Raw genomic sequence first — 15284 nt, forward strand, 5'->3', positions numbered from 1 at the left:
AGACTATGGACTCTGAAAAACAAACTGAGGGTTCTAGAGGGGAGGGGGGTGGGAGGATGGGTTAGCCTGGTGGTGGGTATTGAGGAGGGCACATTCTGCATGGAGCACTGGGTGTTATGCACAAACAATGAATCATGGAACACTTCATCTAAAACTAATGATGTAATGTATGGGGATTAACATAAGAATAAAAAAAAAATCCTCAACAAAGTAGATGGAGATGGAATATACCGCAACACCATAAAAGTCATATGCGAAAGAACCACAGCTAATGTTATCCTCAACGGGGAAGAACTGAGAGCTTTTCCTCTATGGTCAGGAACAAGACAAGGATATACACTTTCACCATTACTATTTAATAACATAGTACTGGAAGTCTTACCCTCAACAAACAACAAAAAGAAAATAAAGGGCATTCAGATAGGCAAGGAAGAAGTCAAACTTTCAGTGTTTGCAGATAATATGATACTCCACCTAGAAAACCCAAAAACCTCCACCAATAGATTGTTAGAACTAATACACGAATTCAGCAAAGTAACAGGATATGAAATCAAAGTACAGAAATCTGTTGCATTTCTATACATGAATAATGAAGCAGCAGAAAAAGAGATCAAGGAATTGATCCCATTTACAATTGTGCCCAAAACAATAAGATATCTAGGAATAAACCTAACCTAAGAGGTAAAAGATATGTACTCTGAAAGCTATAAAACACCTGTGAAAGATATTGAAAAGGATGGAAAGAATTAGGAAAACATTCCAGGTTCATGTATTGGAAGAACATTGTTAAAATGTCCATACTACCCAAAGCAATCTACACATTTAATCCAATCCCTATCAAAATACCACCAGCATTTTTCACAGAGCTAGAACAATTCTAAAATTTGTATGGAATGACAAAAGACCCCAGATAGCTAAAACATTCTTGAAAAAGAAAAGCAAAGCCGGAGGCATTGTGATTCCAGACTTCAAGCTATATTACAAAGCTGTCATCATCAAGACAGTATGGTACTGGCACAAAAACAGACACGTAAATCAATGGAACAGAATAGAAAATTCAGAAGTGGACCTACCACTATATGGTCAACTAATCTTTGACTAAGCAGGAAAGAATACCCAAAGGAAAAAAGACAGGCTCTTTGACAAATGGTGCTGGGAAAACTGGAAAGCAACATGAAGATTGAAACTGGACCACTTACTTACACCATACACAGAAGTAAATTCAAAATGGATGAAAGACCTAAATGTGAGATAAGAAGCCGTCAAAATCCTGGACAAAAACACAGGCAGCAACCACTTTGATCTCGGCCACAGCAACTTTTTACTAGACAGGTCTCTGGAGGCAAGGGAAACAAAAGCACAAATGAACTATTGGGACCTCATCAAGATAAAAACTTCTGCACAGCAAAGGAAACAATCAACAAACTAAAAGGCAGACTTTGGAATGGGAGAAGACATTTTCAAATGACATATCTGATAAAGGTTTAGCATCCAAGATCTATAAAGAACTTATCAAACTCAACACCCAGAAAACAAATAATCCAGTTAAGAAATGGGCAGAAGACATGAACAGACATTTTTTCCAAAGAAGACATCCAGATGGCTAGTGGACACATGAAAAGATGCTCAACATGACTCCTCATCAGGGAAATGCAAATCAAAACCATGATGAGATATCACCTCACACCTGTCAGAATGGTTAAAATTAACAACTCAGGAAACAGCAGATATTGGTGAGGGTGCAGAGAAAGGGAAACCCTCTTACACTGTTGGTGGGAAAGCAAACTGGTGCAGCCACTCTGGAAAACAGTATTTAGGTTCCTCAAAAAGTTAAAAATAAAACCACCCTATGATCCAGCAGTTGCACTACTAGGTATTGCCCAAAGCATACAAAAATACTGATTCAAAGGAGTACATGTACTTCGCTCGATGTTTATAGCAGCATTATCAACAATAGCCAAACTGTGAAAAGAGCCCAAGTGTCCATGGACAGATGAATGGATAAAGAAGAAGTAGTATATATATATATATATATATATATATACACACAATTCAATATTAGTCAGCCATCAAAAAGAATGAAATCTTGCCATTTGCAATGACAAGGTTGGAACTTGAGCGTATTATACTAAGTGAACTAAGTCAGAGAAGCAAATACCATATGATTTCACTCATATTGTGGAATTCAGGAAACAAAACATATGAACATAGGGGAAGGAGAAAAAAAAGAGAGTGAAGGAAGCCATAAGAGACTCTTAATGATAGAGAACAAACTCAGGGTTGATGGAGGAAGGTGGGTGGCGGATGGGCTAAATGGGTGATGGGTATTAAGGAGGGCACTTGTTATGATGAGCACTGGGTATTATACATAAATGATGAATCACTAAATTCTACTCCTGATGCCAACATTACACTATATGTTAACTAACTAGAATTTAAATAAAAACTTGTAAGAAAAAAAATGAAATGCTCTGATTGGACATGCCCAATTTAACCCCCAAAACTAAGAGAGGTGGGAGTCAGCTCTATTTAAAGCCCATGGAATTGATGAATTGAACCTGGGAAGCCATAGTCTCTAGAGAAACATTGCTTTATAGTTCTCAAAAAATAGAGTAAGAATGATGTATGTCTGGCTTTTTGCCAACATATACACACTACCAACCATTTACTGTGTGTGACTTTGGGCAAGTTAATTTTTTGACATTAAATCTTTCTAACTATAAAATAAAAATAATATATATCTTCTAGAATTTTTATGACTATTAAATGAGATAGCTTTTATATATGTGTATATATATATGGCATAATGATTAACATATAATAAATTCCCAATTAATATTAGCTTTCTCTTTTTATGTGTACTTTCCCAAACTGCCTGCTCTCCTACCCCAATGTCAAATGTATAGTCCAGTTATATTTATCCAAAACATAAAAATCTCTTAGAATCTAGATTAAGCCTGTTGCAATAACCCTGTCTCTCCTCTTCCTTCCTTCATTTTCCTTCCTTTTTTCATTCACTTTTTTTCCTTCTTTCCCTTTCCTCTCCATACTATCTCTGTAATATGTGCAATTATTTCATTAATTGTTGAGAGCAAACAGGATAAGTTACAAGTGCTTATTGCAAAGACTCATACCTAAAGCAGTCTGAATATAGAGTTTAGTGTTAGTAATTGTGAGCAAGCACATTTAGAATGATCTCCATAATTTGAATAACTATAATACCAATGTTTTCTAAATGAATAATTTCTTATTTTAATATTATTTGTACTTATCCTAGGTCAATTTCTGGTAGTTTACATTATACTTAGCTTCAAATGTTCACTGAGAAATGACCTAAATTAAATCAGTAATTCTTTCTGTGCCACTGCTATTAGGTTCAATTACTTGAGGACAGAGAATTAATATTAGGGCTAACAATAGTTACTTATATAACATTACATCTTAATGAGGTTGAAGTGTTAACATTGGCCAGAGTTATGCCATGAAACTGGTACACATTAATTGAAAAACTATGTTATAATCACACCTCAAATCAAATAGTCCAGACTCCTTGATGAGGGCATAATTCAAAAGTGAAGCCTCATGGCATCAACTGAGAACACTGCAAACGAACTTTGAAAGTTTTCACAGATTCATTAATTCTTTAACACAATATGTGGAAATTAGTTTGAACTTCAAACAGATTTTAACAAAATATCGTCCATGCTATATGAGATTTACAATGAAGGGAAAGATAGACATAAACCATAAAAAAAAAAGATTTTGAAAATATAATCTTTACTTACTACAATTAAGCTCATTTAGTTTTAATTGCATAAAATAATGTAACTTGAATTTGAGCAAAATATCTACCTATTGAGTTTAATTTTTTCCAGGATATTTTGAATGTTTACTTTAGCAACTTGTTTCTTCATATTATGCATATATTTTAAGGGAATGCTTTAATATATTACAAAAACACAGTTTTTAAATGAAGTGAAATTCATTTGCTAAAATATTATAAAACTTGAAAACCCTGACTTTATAAAGTGTAGAAATGCTTGTTTTTAAATAAAAATATATCTTAATTCCAAATCAAATACCATTTTGTTATACCCCTTCTGCCTTAATCTGTAGGAAAATTAGCTATCACTCTTACTTTTAGAAAGGTTTGCAATCTCAGGTATTTAGAACAGCAATCCCATGATGGTTGTGTTGGTATTTATTGATAGCATTAAAGGTGGGAGTGTGTTTTGAGGTGTAGGTGGGGCTCTTTAGGACCTCCTTAAAATTTGTCTGTGATTGGCAAGTCTGTTTCCATCTCTGTCTTCTATTATTTTTCAAGGAACTTCTATTTTGGGGAATTTATACCACCTAATTTGATATCCTCTATCTCTTCTTTTTCTCACTTTTTTTTGGTCTTCATTTTTAAATTCACTATTCTAGCATATTTCCTTACTTTTGCCTTCCAAGCCTTCTACTGATTAAAAAAAAAAACTATTCTGGAAATTTTGTTTTAAAAATGTAAGATCAGGGGACGCCTGGGTGGTTCAGTTAGCTAAGCATCTGCCTTCAGCTCAGGTTGTGATTTTTGGGTCCTGGGATCAAGCCCCACATTGGGCTCCCTGCTTAGTGGGCAGTCTGTTTGTCCCTCTCCCTCTGCCCTTCCCCTCTGTTCATGCTCTCTCTCAAATAAATAAAATCTTTAAAGAAAATAAAAATGTAAGATCAGAATAGTCAAGTTAATTTTGAAGAACAAACTTGCTATATTGATAGTATCAGATATTAATACCTAGCAGTAAGCTACAGTAATGAATATAGTGTGATACCAATATAAGAGTAAACCAATAAAATCAGGACTGAGGGTCCACAAAGAGACCCACACATACATATATGGTCATTGATTTATGACAAGGTAGTACTGGAATGTGATGGAAAAAGGATATATTTTTATTTGCCAATAACTATTGCTGAAAATATTGAATATTCATGTGAAAAAAAATCTTGATCCCACTTGATACTGTATTGCAGATAAAAATGTGATAAAATTATAACGTTTCTACAAGAAAACAATGAAAAATATCTTAATGACATTAGGATTTGTAAAGATTTTTTAAGAACACTCAAAAAAGTGGCACCTGGGTGGCTCATTTGGTTAAGCATCTGCCTTGGGCTCAGGTCATGATCCGGGGGTCCTGGGATCCAACCCCATGTCTGGCTCCCTGTCAGCGGGGAGTCTGCTTCTCCCTCTGCCCCTCCCCCCAGTCATGCTCTCTCTCAAAAAAAAATTAATAAAATCTTAAAAAAAAGAACACAAAAAATACAGGAGAAAATTAGTAAATTGATCAACATTAAACATCAATAATTTTTGTTCTTCCAAAGACATCATTCAAAGAGTGAAAATTCAAGCCACCCATTGGAAGAAGATATTTGCCATCTCATTATCTGATGAAGAATGCATATCCTGTATATTTAGAGATAAAACTCCTACAAATCACTAAGAAAAAGAAAATTCAGAAGAAAAATACCAAATAGCTTGACTGGACACTTTATAAGCAGCCATCAAAATTACCAATAAACGTATCGACTAATGCTAAATTCATTAGTCATTAAGGAAATATAAATTAAGGTCACAGTTTAATACTACCATATACCTATTAGAATTGCAAAAATAAAAAAAAAACTGAACCAAGTTTTTTTGTGGTGCAAACTGTTGGTGGAGCAAACTGTTGGTGAGATTGTTATTAGAATCATTTTGGGAAGCAACCTTGCAGTATCTCTTAAGTTGAACATTTGCACATGTTTTGAAGCAGCAAATCTCCCATGTGTAAATGCAACAGAAATGCGTGTGTATGTACAATCAAAGACAAGCTTAATGATGTCCATAGCAGCACTGTTTATAAAGGCCCCAAACTGAGAACAAGTTAAAGGAGTAGAATTAATAAATTGTGGTATATTCCTACAAGCGATTACTATTCAGCAATGAAAGTGAACAAAATGATAACTGAGCAATATTATATGAAATAATCACAAAAAGGATTGAGCAAAAGAAGCCAATCACAAGAGTTTATATTGTATAAATACATGTAAAATAAAAAGGCAGAACTAATTAGCATAGTAATATTTGCTGGGAAGAGAGAGATACTGGAAGGGAGGATGACAGGAGCTTCTGTGGTGTTGATAATATCCTATCTCTTGATGTTTGTATCATTGCAAGGATGTATTCACTTTGTTAAAATCATTGAGCTGTACAATTTTTGATTACAGCACTATTTTGCATGTATATTATATTTCTTTAAAATATTACATGAATTTCTAAGACACCTTTATAATTATTCCTTTTTATTTTTCTTATGAGCCTGTTCTTGTTTTATAGATATACTATCTTCTTGATCCCTTGTGCAGAGTAAAATTTTAAGATATTTAAGCTCTCATATGTTCCTAGCATTTTGTTTCATTTAGCTTTTTTCTATTTGTTTACTTTCATCATTTTTTTTCCTACAGTCTCCATCAGATATGTGTTGATTCATGGTTTCTATTCCTATTTAAAATGAATTAGTGGGAAGCATTATAATGCACTTAGTGTACATAGGAAGGCTTATTTACCTGCAAATACTGGATTAGGGCAAGTGAATAGTTAATATACTATTATGTTGGTATTTCCCCAAGAAGACAATTAGGAAAGCTTTCCTTTGAAATACATGCACATGGACTCCTCTATTTCTCCTTCCTAAAAAAGAAAATTTATTTTGAAAATAACTATGTTTTTGCATTTGTCTGAGACTAATGCTTAGACACTAGCTGTTTCCTTCCACTGCTGATATTGAGTGCTGGTTATGTATCTAGGTATAGGACCTGTAGGCAAGAGACTCTTGAATACTGTTCTAATTAATTCCACGATTGTAGTCCTACATCTTATGTTTGCATCCCAGCCTGTCCTAGGATCTTTCCAGAATCTTTATTAGAAGAGTGGTTCTCACCTTTGTTATAACCTCCCTGTACTCATTCTAATTTACAAAACCTTCACTTTGCTTCTTAGTCACTGCAATTCCATTTGTATGCCCTTTCCAGAAAATACTTGAAATTCTTCATTTTTTGGTGATCTTTCATTGTTTTGGGTTTATACTTCTAATATCATCTCACTATCATCTTTATAGTGTTGTTGGAAGAAGAGTATAAATGTGTGGACTTAATTTATAACCTTGAATCACAAAGCAGATAAATACATGTTTAAAAACACACATGTGTGTGTATGTGTGTATATGTTATAATTAAAGGAGCGTTGTAATTAGTCAAAAGATAAACCTGGATTTAAGTTTCACTATAGCCATATATCAAGTAGTTGGTCTTGACCAAGTACCTAACAGTTTGGAGCTTAATTTGTTCATCTAAAATATGGAGATCTATGAATCACAGACCTGTACCTCTGAAACAAATAATACATTATATGTTAAAAAAAAAAAAAAAGAAGAAGATAGTAGGAAGGGAAAAATGAAGGGGGAAATCAGAGGGGGAGATGAACTATGAGAGACTATGGACTCTGAGAAACAAACTGAGGGTTCTAGAGGGGAGGGGGGTGGGGGTATGGGTTAGCACTGCGATGGGTATTAAGGAGGGCATGTATACGCAAAAAATGAATCATGGAACGCTACATCAAAAACTAATGATGTAATGTATGGTGACTAACATAACATAATAAAATAAAATTTAAAAATAAATAAAATATGAAGATCTAAAACATGTTAATCTAACATATGAAACATAATGTATAAACTTTGAAATGCTGTATGGTTGTGAATGGCTTATTATTTTGTATTTATTGAAAATAATGAATATCACCTTATTAAGCAAAAATATGAAAAGCATTATATTGTATAATTTAAAAAATGTTGATTCACATTCAATGCAGTAGTAATTGATGAGTCATGCAGATTTATTCTTGCTAATACTACTAATTATAATAATGAAATTATTCTATCTGTGCCATAATATTTTCCTAAAGCAATTAAGAAAACATAATAAATTATAGTCTCCCTATTTCTGTTCATTGTATTCAAATATCTTTATATACTGCATAGCTCTTAAGATTAAAATTAGTGCATTATTTTTTTTAACTCAGAAGATCATCAGTATGAGAACCAAAAATATGTACACATTTAATACCTGAATAATGTGGGGCATTTGTACTATGTTAACTTAGCTAAAATGGAACTATGTTTCCAAGAATTCTGTTCCCTGTGTAATTCTAGATTATTATTGCCCACAGGAGAAATATCTGTAAAGTTTGGAAGGCAGAAGGGAAACGGCAGCCATGTGCAGACTTGGCAGGTTAGTGTTGGATTAGGCACTGCAAACTTGAGTCGTCACTCCTTTGCTTAAAACACTTAGTGCCTTCCCATGCTTTTTAAATATTGTACAAAATCTTTTATAAAGATTATTAGGATGGAAAAATGGATTCTATCTACATCTAAAATCTTGTTTTGAATTTCTCTTCCAATCAATCATTATACTCTAAACAACCTGTACTTAATTTAGTTCCTTGTGCAAGCCAAGCATTTTGTCAACTCATGTTCCACAGTCACATATCTCATGGTCCTTCTGCCTGGAAAGCTTTTATCCTGTTTTTGTCAGTCTTACTCCTGTAAATTCTTCAGGACTCAGCTCTGGCCCCCTACTCTAAGCCAGTTTCTATTCCCTTCTTATACAATGTATAGTTTTCATTCAGGGCACGTAACACAATTGTAATGAGAAAAAATTGTGTAATATTTTGTTTTATATCTTCTTCCTCCTTAGAAGCTCAAATTGAACTGGAACAGTGTTCCATAGCAACATCTTCATAAGATTTGTTATATAGGCAAATAAATGAAGAGTTTCAAGTCTACTCAGGATAGTCATAATTGTTAAAAGTAGAAAGATACATAGTATTTCCAATAGTGTTACATCATATGAAAACATTGGGAAAATGAGTCTTTCTGTACACACACACACACACACACACACACAAGCACACACATCACACCCTAAAGCTCTGATACAATTAAAATATAAGAAATAATGTGCATTTCTGTAATACAGACTTAAAATACACAAAAGTCATAATGAGGAAGGAAAAGTTTTAAAAACAAATATGCTAACATTTCCAAAGGAAAATAAATAAAACAATAGCAAAAGATCATGCCATAATGGATTTTTTAGTTCATATTTTGTTCAATTTTATAGTAGCTTGCATAAATTCCATAGCACTGACATATTAATTAACTTCAGAATATATATCCATTGTATTATTATCATTTAGGTAGGGATAGCTTGTTAACTAAAATTAAATGAATATAGCCTGTTACCAAGTATCAATTATGAAAAAAATATGAAAAATACCTATTGAACATACAAACTTTGTTTTCAAGAACTGTCTTAATCTTTGAATATTTATTTCAATTTCTCAAGTTTAATCCAATATTCTTAAGTAATCTGTGTTGGTGGATCTCAATCAATGTCTTACAAAAACACATTGTATTTCCATTATAATTAGTTTCTACTGCATGACTCAAACTTCATAGAAGATGTGAATGTACAGAAGGATGATAATATATTTTCTGGTGTCCAATACTTTAATTAAAATTAAAAATGCTATGACTACCATATTGGAGAAACTAATATATTGTCATTGGCAATGGAATAATTTATAATTTCCTGTTGATAGGCTAACATTTCATGAGCTAAGAAAAATGGACAATTTTCAGATGCACTGCTTTACAATAGTGACAAAATTGTCTTTCTCAGTGAAAATGTACCAAAACCCCTCAAAATCAAATGAGAGAAATTCTTATAAAGACTATCTTTGTATTGTTTACATAAACAGTTTAGAGTCTCTAAAATATTTTTATAGTACAATCTACTTGATTATTCTTTCTATAATACCCCCTCTTTATTAATTAGGATGTTGTTATGGCATTGATTCAGCACAATGAATTTCAGTGACTGAATGATAGAGTGTGTCTTTAATTATGACCCACTTGTAGGAAATATTGCATGAAGGTAATTATTTGTCTGACAATGAAGAGAGTTTGAGATGGTCTAATGGATGGTAATGTATATGCATTGGATGAGTTTGATTAGCATTTTCATTGATCAAGAATGTTGGAATTTAGTAACTGGCTTGACAACAGTGATTCCAGTATAATTTATTAATAACTATTGTTATTCTAGAAATGTCATTAGTAAGTTTTGGCACCATATATAAACCTGTAATTCAGCCACTCATTCAATGAATAAATTGAGCCCCTACCATTTATTAGATACTGTTTTAAGTCCTGGAAACATAATGTTGAATAAAACTAATAAGTTCTCTTTCACAAAATGCTTCCAGTCTAATACCATATGGACAGAAAGGTTAAAGAACAATATAAGAAAAGCGAAATAAATAAATATAGATAAAAGGAAATACAATCAGGAGATGGTTCTAAAATTTGCCACAAAACCTCATTTTTTCTTTAATTTTGATACATTATATAGTATTTTTAATTTAAATTCAATTAGCCAACATATAGTACATCATTACTTTCAGATGTAGAGTTCAGTAATTCCTCAGTTGCATATAACACCCAGTGCTTATCACATCACATTCCCTCCTTAATGCCCATAACTAATTATCCCAATCCCCCAACCACCTCCCCTCTAGCAACCGTCAGTTTGTTTCCTATAGTTAAGAGTCCCTCATGGTTTTTCTCCCTCTCTGATGACTTCCCATTCAGTTTTCCCTCCCTTCCCCTATGATCCTCTGTATTGTTTCTCATAGTCCACATATGAGTGAAACCATATGATAATTGTCCTTCTCTGATTGACTTATTTCACTCAGCATAATAGCCTCCAGTTCCATCCACATCAATGTAAAAGTAAATATTCATCCTTTCTAATGGCTGAGTAATGTTCCATTGTATATAGGAGCCTTATCTTCTTTATCCATTCATCTGTTGATGGACATCTTGGCTCTTTCTACAGTTTGGCTATTTTGGACATTGCTGATATAAACATTGGGGTGCAGGTACCCCTTTGGATCACTACATTTGTATCTTTGGGGTAAATACCTAGTAGTGCAATTGCTGGGTCATAGGGTAGCTCTATTTTTAACTTCTTGAGGAACCTCCATACCTTTTTCCAGAGTGGCTGTACCAGCTTGCATTCCCACCAATAGTGTAGGAGGGTTCCCCTTTCTCCACATCCTTGCCAACATCTGTCGTTTCCTGTCTTGTTAATTTTAGACATTCTGACTGGTGTGAGGTGGTATCTCATTATGGCTGTGATTTGTATTTCCTTGATGCCAAGTGATGTGGAGCATCTTTTCATGTGTCTGTTGGCCATTTGTATGTCTTCTTTGGAGAAATGTCTGCTCATGTCTTCTGACCATTCCATGACTAGATTATTTATTTATTTTTTGGGGGGGGTGTTGAATTTTATAAGTTCTTTATAGATCTTGGATATTAGCCCTTTATATGATATGTCATTTGCAAATATCTTCTCCCATTAGTAGCTGCCTTTTAGTTTTGTTGACTGTTTTCTTTGCAGCAGCAGCTTTTTATCTTGATGAAGTCCAATAGTTCATTTGTGCTTTTGTTTCCCTTGCCTCCAGAGATGTGTCTAGCAAGAAGTTGCTGTGCCTAGGTCAAAGAGGTTGTTGCCTGTGTTCTCCTCTAGGATTCAGATGGATTCCTGTCTCACATTTAGGTCTTTCATCCATTTTGATTCTATTTTTGTGTGTGGTGTAAGGAAATGGTCCAGTTTCATTTTTCTGAATGTGGCTGTCCAATTTTCCCAACACCATTTGTTGAAGAGACTGTCTTCTCCATTGGATATTCTTTCCTGGTTTGTCGAAGATTAGTTGACCATAGAGTTGAGGGTCCATTTCTGGGCTCTCTATTCTGTTCCATTGATCGATGTGTCTGTTTTTGTGCCAGTATCATACTGTCTTGATAATTATAGCTTTGTAATAGAGCTTGAAGTCCGGGGTTTTGATGCCACCAGCTTTGGTTTTCTTTTTCAACATTCTTTTGGCTATTCTGGGACTTTTCTGGTTCCATAAGAATTTTAAGATTATTTGTTCCTGCTCTGTGAAAAATGTCAAAGGTATTTTGGCAGGGATTACATCGAATGTGTAGATTGCTTTGGGTAGCATAGACATTTTAACAATATTTATTTTTCAATCCATGAGCATGGAATGTTTTTCCATTTCTTTGTGTCTTCCTCAAGTACAGGAAGTACAGATCCTTTGCCTCTTTGGTTAGGTTTATTCCTAGGTATCTTAAGCTTTTTGGTGCATTTGTAAGTGGGATTGGTTCCTTAATTTCTCTTTCTTCTGTCTCATTGTTAGCATATAGAAATGCAACTAATTTCTGTGCATTGATTTTATATCCTGCATTATTGAATTCCTGTATGAGTTCTAGCAATTTTGGGGTGGAGTCTTTTGGGGCTTCCACATAAAGTATCATGTCATCTGCAAAGAGTGAGAGTTTGAATTATTTTTTGCCAATTTGAATGCCTTTTATTTCTTTTTGTTGTCTAATTGCTGAGGCTAGGACTTCTAGTACTATGTTGAACAATGGTAGTGAGAGTGGGTATCCCTGTCATGTTCTTAACCTAAGGGGAAAAGCTGTGAGTTTTTCCCCACTAAGAATGGTATTTGCTGTGGGCTTTTTGTAGATGGCTTTTATGATATTGAGGTGTGTTCCCTCTATCCCTACACTGTGGAGAGTTTTAATTAAGAAAGGATGCTATATATTATCAAATGCCTTTTCTGCATCAATTGAAAGGATCATATGGTTCTCGTCCTTTCTTTTTTTAATTTGATGTATCATGTTGATTGATTCGTGAATGTTGAACCACCCTTGTAGCCCAGGAATAAACCCCACTTGGTTGTGATGGATAATCCTTTTTACTGTTGGATCCTATTGACTAGTATCTCGGTGAGAAATTTTGTATCCTTGTTCATCAAGGATATTGGTCTATAATTCTCCTTTTTGGTGGGGTGTTTGTCTGGTTTTGATATCAAGGTAATCCTGGACTCATAGAACGAGTTTGGAAGTTTTCCTTCCATTTCTATTTTTGAAACAGCTTCAGAAGAATAAGTATTAGTTCTTTAAATGTTTGGTATGATTCCCCTGGGAAGCCATCTGGCTCTGGACTCTTGTTTGTTGGGAGATTTGGGTTACTGCTTCAATTTCCTTGCTCGTTATGGGTCTTTTCAGGTTTTCTATTTCTTCCTGTTTCAGTTTTGGTAGTTTAGAAGTTTCTAGGAATGCATCAGTTTCTTCCAGATTTCTTAATCTGTTCGCATATAGTTGCTTGTGATATGTTCTTAAAATTGTTTGTATTCCCTTGGTGTTGGTTGTGATCTCTCCTCTTTCATTCATGATTTTATTAATTTTGATCCTTTCTCTTTTCTTTTTTGGTAAGTCTGGCTAGGGGTTTATTGATCTTATTAATTCTTTCAAAGAACCAACTTCTAGTTTCATTGATCTGTTCTACTGTTCTTTTGGTTTTTATTTCATTGTTTTTTGCTCTAGTCTTCATTATTTCTTTCTCCTGTTTCGTTTTGGCATTATTTGCTGTTCTTTCTCCAGCTCCCTTAGGTGGGAGGTTAGCTTGTGTATTTGAGACTTTTCTAATTTCTCGAGAAAGGCTTATATTGCTATGTACTTCCCTCTTAGGAATGCCTATGCTGCAACCCAAAGGTCTTGAATAGTTGTGTTTTCATTTTCTTTTGTTTTCATAATTTTTTAAATTCTTCTTTAATTTCCTGGTTGATCCATTCATTCTTGAGCAGGAAGCTCTTTAACCTCCAAATATTTGAGTTCCTTCCAAATTTCTTCTTGTGATTAAGTTCCAGTTTCAAAGCACTGTGATCTGAATATATGCAAGGAATAATCCCAATGTTTTGGTATCAGTTGAAACGTGATTTGTGACCCAGTATGTGATCTCTTCTGGAGAATGTTCCATGTTCACTAGAGAAGACTGTGTATTCTGTTACTTTAGGATGGAATGCTCTGTATACATCTGTGAAGTCCATCTGGTCCAGTGTGTCATTCAAAGCCCTTGTTTCTTTGTTGATCTCCTGCTTAGATGATCTTTCCATTGCACTGAGTGGGGTGTTAAAATCCCTTACTATTGTATTATTATCAATGTGTTTCTTTGATTTTTGTTATTAATTGGTTTATATAATTGGCTGCTCCCAAGTTAGGAGCATGAATATAATGAACTGTTAGATCTTCTTGTTGGATAGACACTTTAAGTATGATATAGTGTCCCTCTTATCCCTTACTACAGTCTTTGGTTTAAAATCTAATTTGTCTGATTTAAGGATTGCTACCCCACCTTTCTTTTGATATCCATTAGCATGATAAATGGTTCACCACCCCCTCATTTTCAATCTGGAGGTGCCTTTGGGTCTAAAATGACTTACTTGTAGGCATGTCGATGGGTCTTGCTTTTTCAATTAGCAATAATCGCGCCTCGGATAAACCTCATTGGCTATGATATTGCCACTGTGCAAAGCTATTGGGTCTTGCTTTTTTATCCAATCTGATACCCTGTGTCTTTTGATTGGAGCATTTAGCCCATTTACATTCAGAGTAAATTTTGGAAGATATGAATTTAGTGCCTTTGTATTACCTGTAAAGTCCCTGTTTCTGTATATTGTCTCTGTTTCTTTCTGGTCTATTTTACTTTGGGGCACTCTCTTCACTTACCTGATCCCCTTTAATATTTCTTGTAGGGCTGGTTTAGTGATCACAAATTCTTTTAGTTTTGGTTTGTGCTGGAAGCTCTTTAGTTCTCCTTCCATTCTGCATGACAGCCTTGCTAGATAAAGTATTCTTGGCTGCATGTTTTTCTCATTAATACCCTGAATATATCATGCCAGCCCTTTCTGGCTTGCCAGGTCAGTGTGGATAGGTCTGCTGCCAGTCTAATATTCCTACCCTTGTATGTTAAGCACCTCTTGTCTCGAGCTGGTTTCAGGATTTTCTCTTTATCTCTGAAATTTGCAAGCTTCACTGTTAATGTTGGGGTGTTGATCAAATTTTATTGATTTTGAGGGGGGTTCTCTGTACCTCCTGGACTTGAATGCCTGTTTCCTCCCCCAGATTAAGGAAGTTTTCAGCTATGATTTGCTCAAATATATGTTCTGCCCCCCCTTCTTCTTCCTCTGGGAACCCAATAATTCTAATATTGTTTCGCTTTATGGTATCACTGAGCTGATTCTTCGAAGCCTCACCTCATGGTCCATTAGTTGTTTTTCTCTCTTTTCCTCAGCT

At 34.4% G+C, this 15284-nt stretch overlaps 1 pseudogene; it reads right to left on the reverse strand.

The window, feature by feature from the left end:
• Nucleotides 1-14403: 14403 nt before the first annotated feature.
• Nucleotides 14404-14525, reverse strand: LOC115939558 (U4 spliceosomal RNA; annotated as a pseudogene).
• Nucleotides 14526-15284: the final 759 nt, after the last annotated feature.

The sequence above is a fragment of the Leptonychotes weddellii genome, chromosome 2, assembly GCF_054177405.1.
Source record: "Leptonychotes weddellii isolate Sample4059 chromosome 2, ASM5417740v2, whole genome shotgun sequence".
Taxonomy (NCBI): Eukaryota; Metazoa; Chordata; class Mammalia; order Carnivora; family Phocidae; genus Leptonychotes; species Leptonychotes weddellii.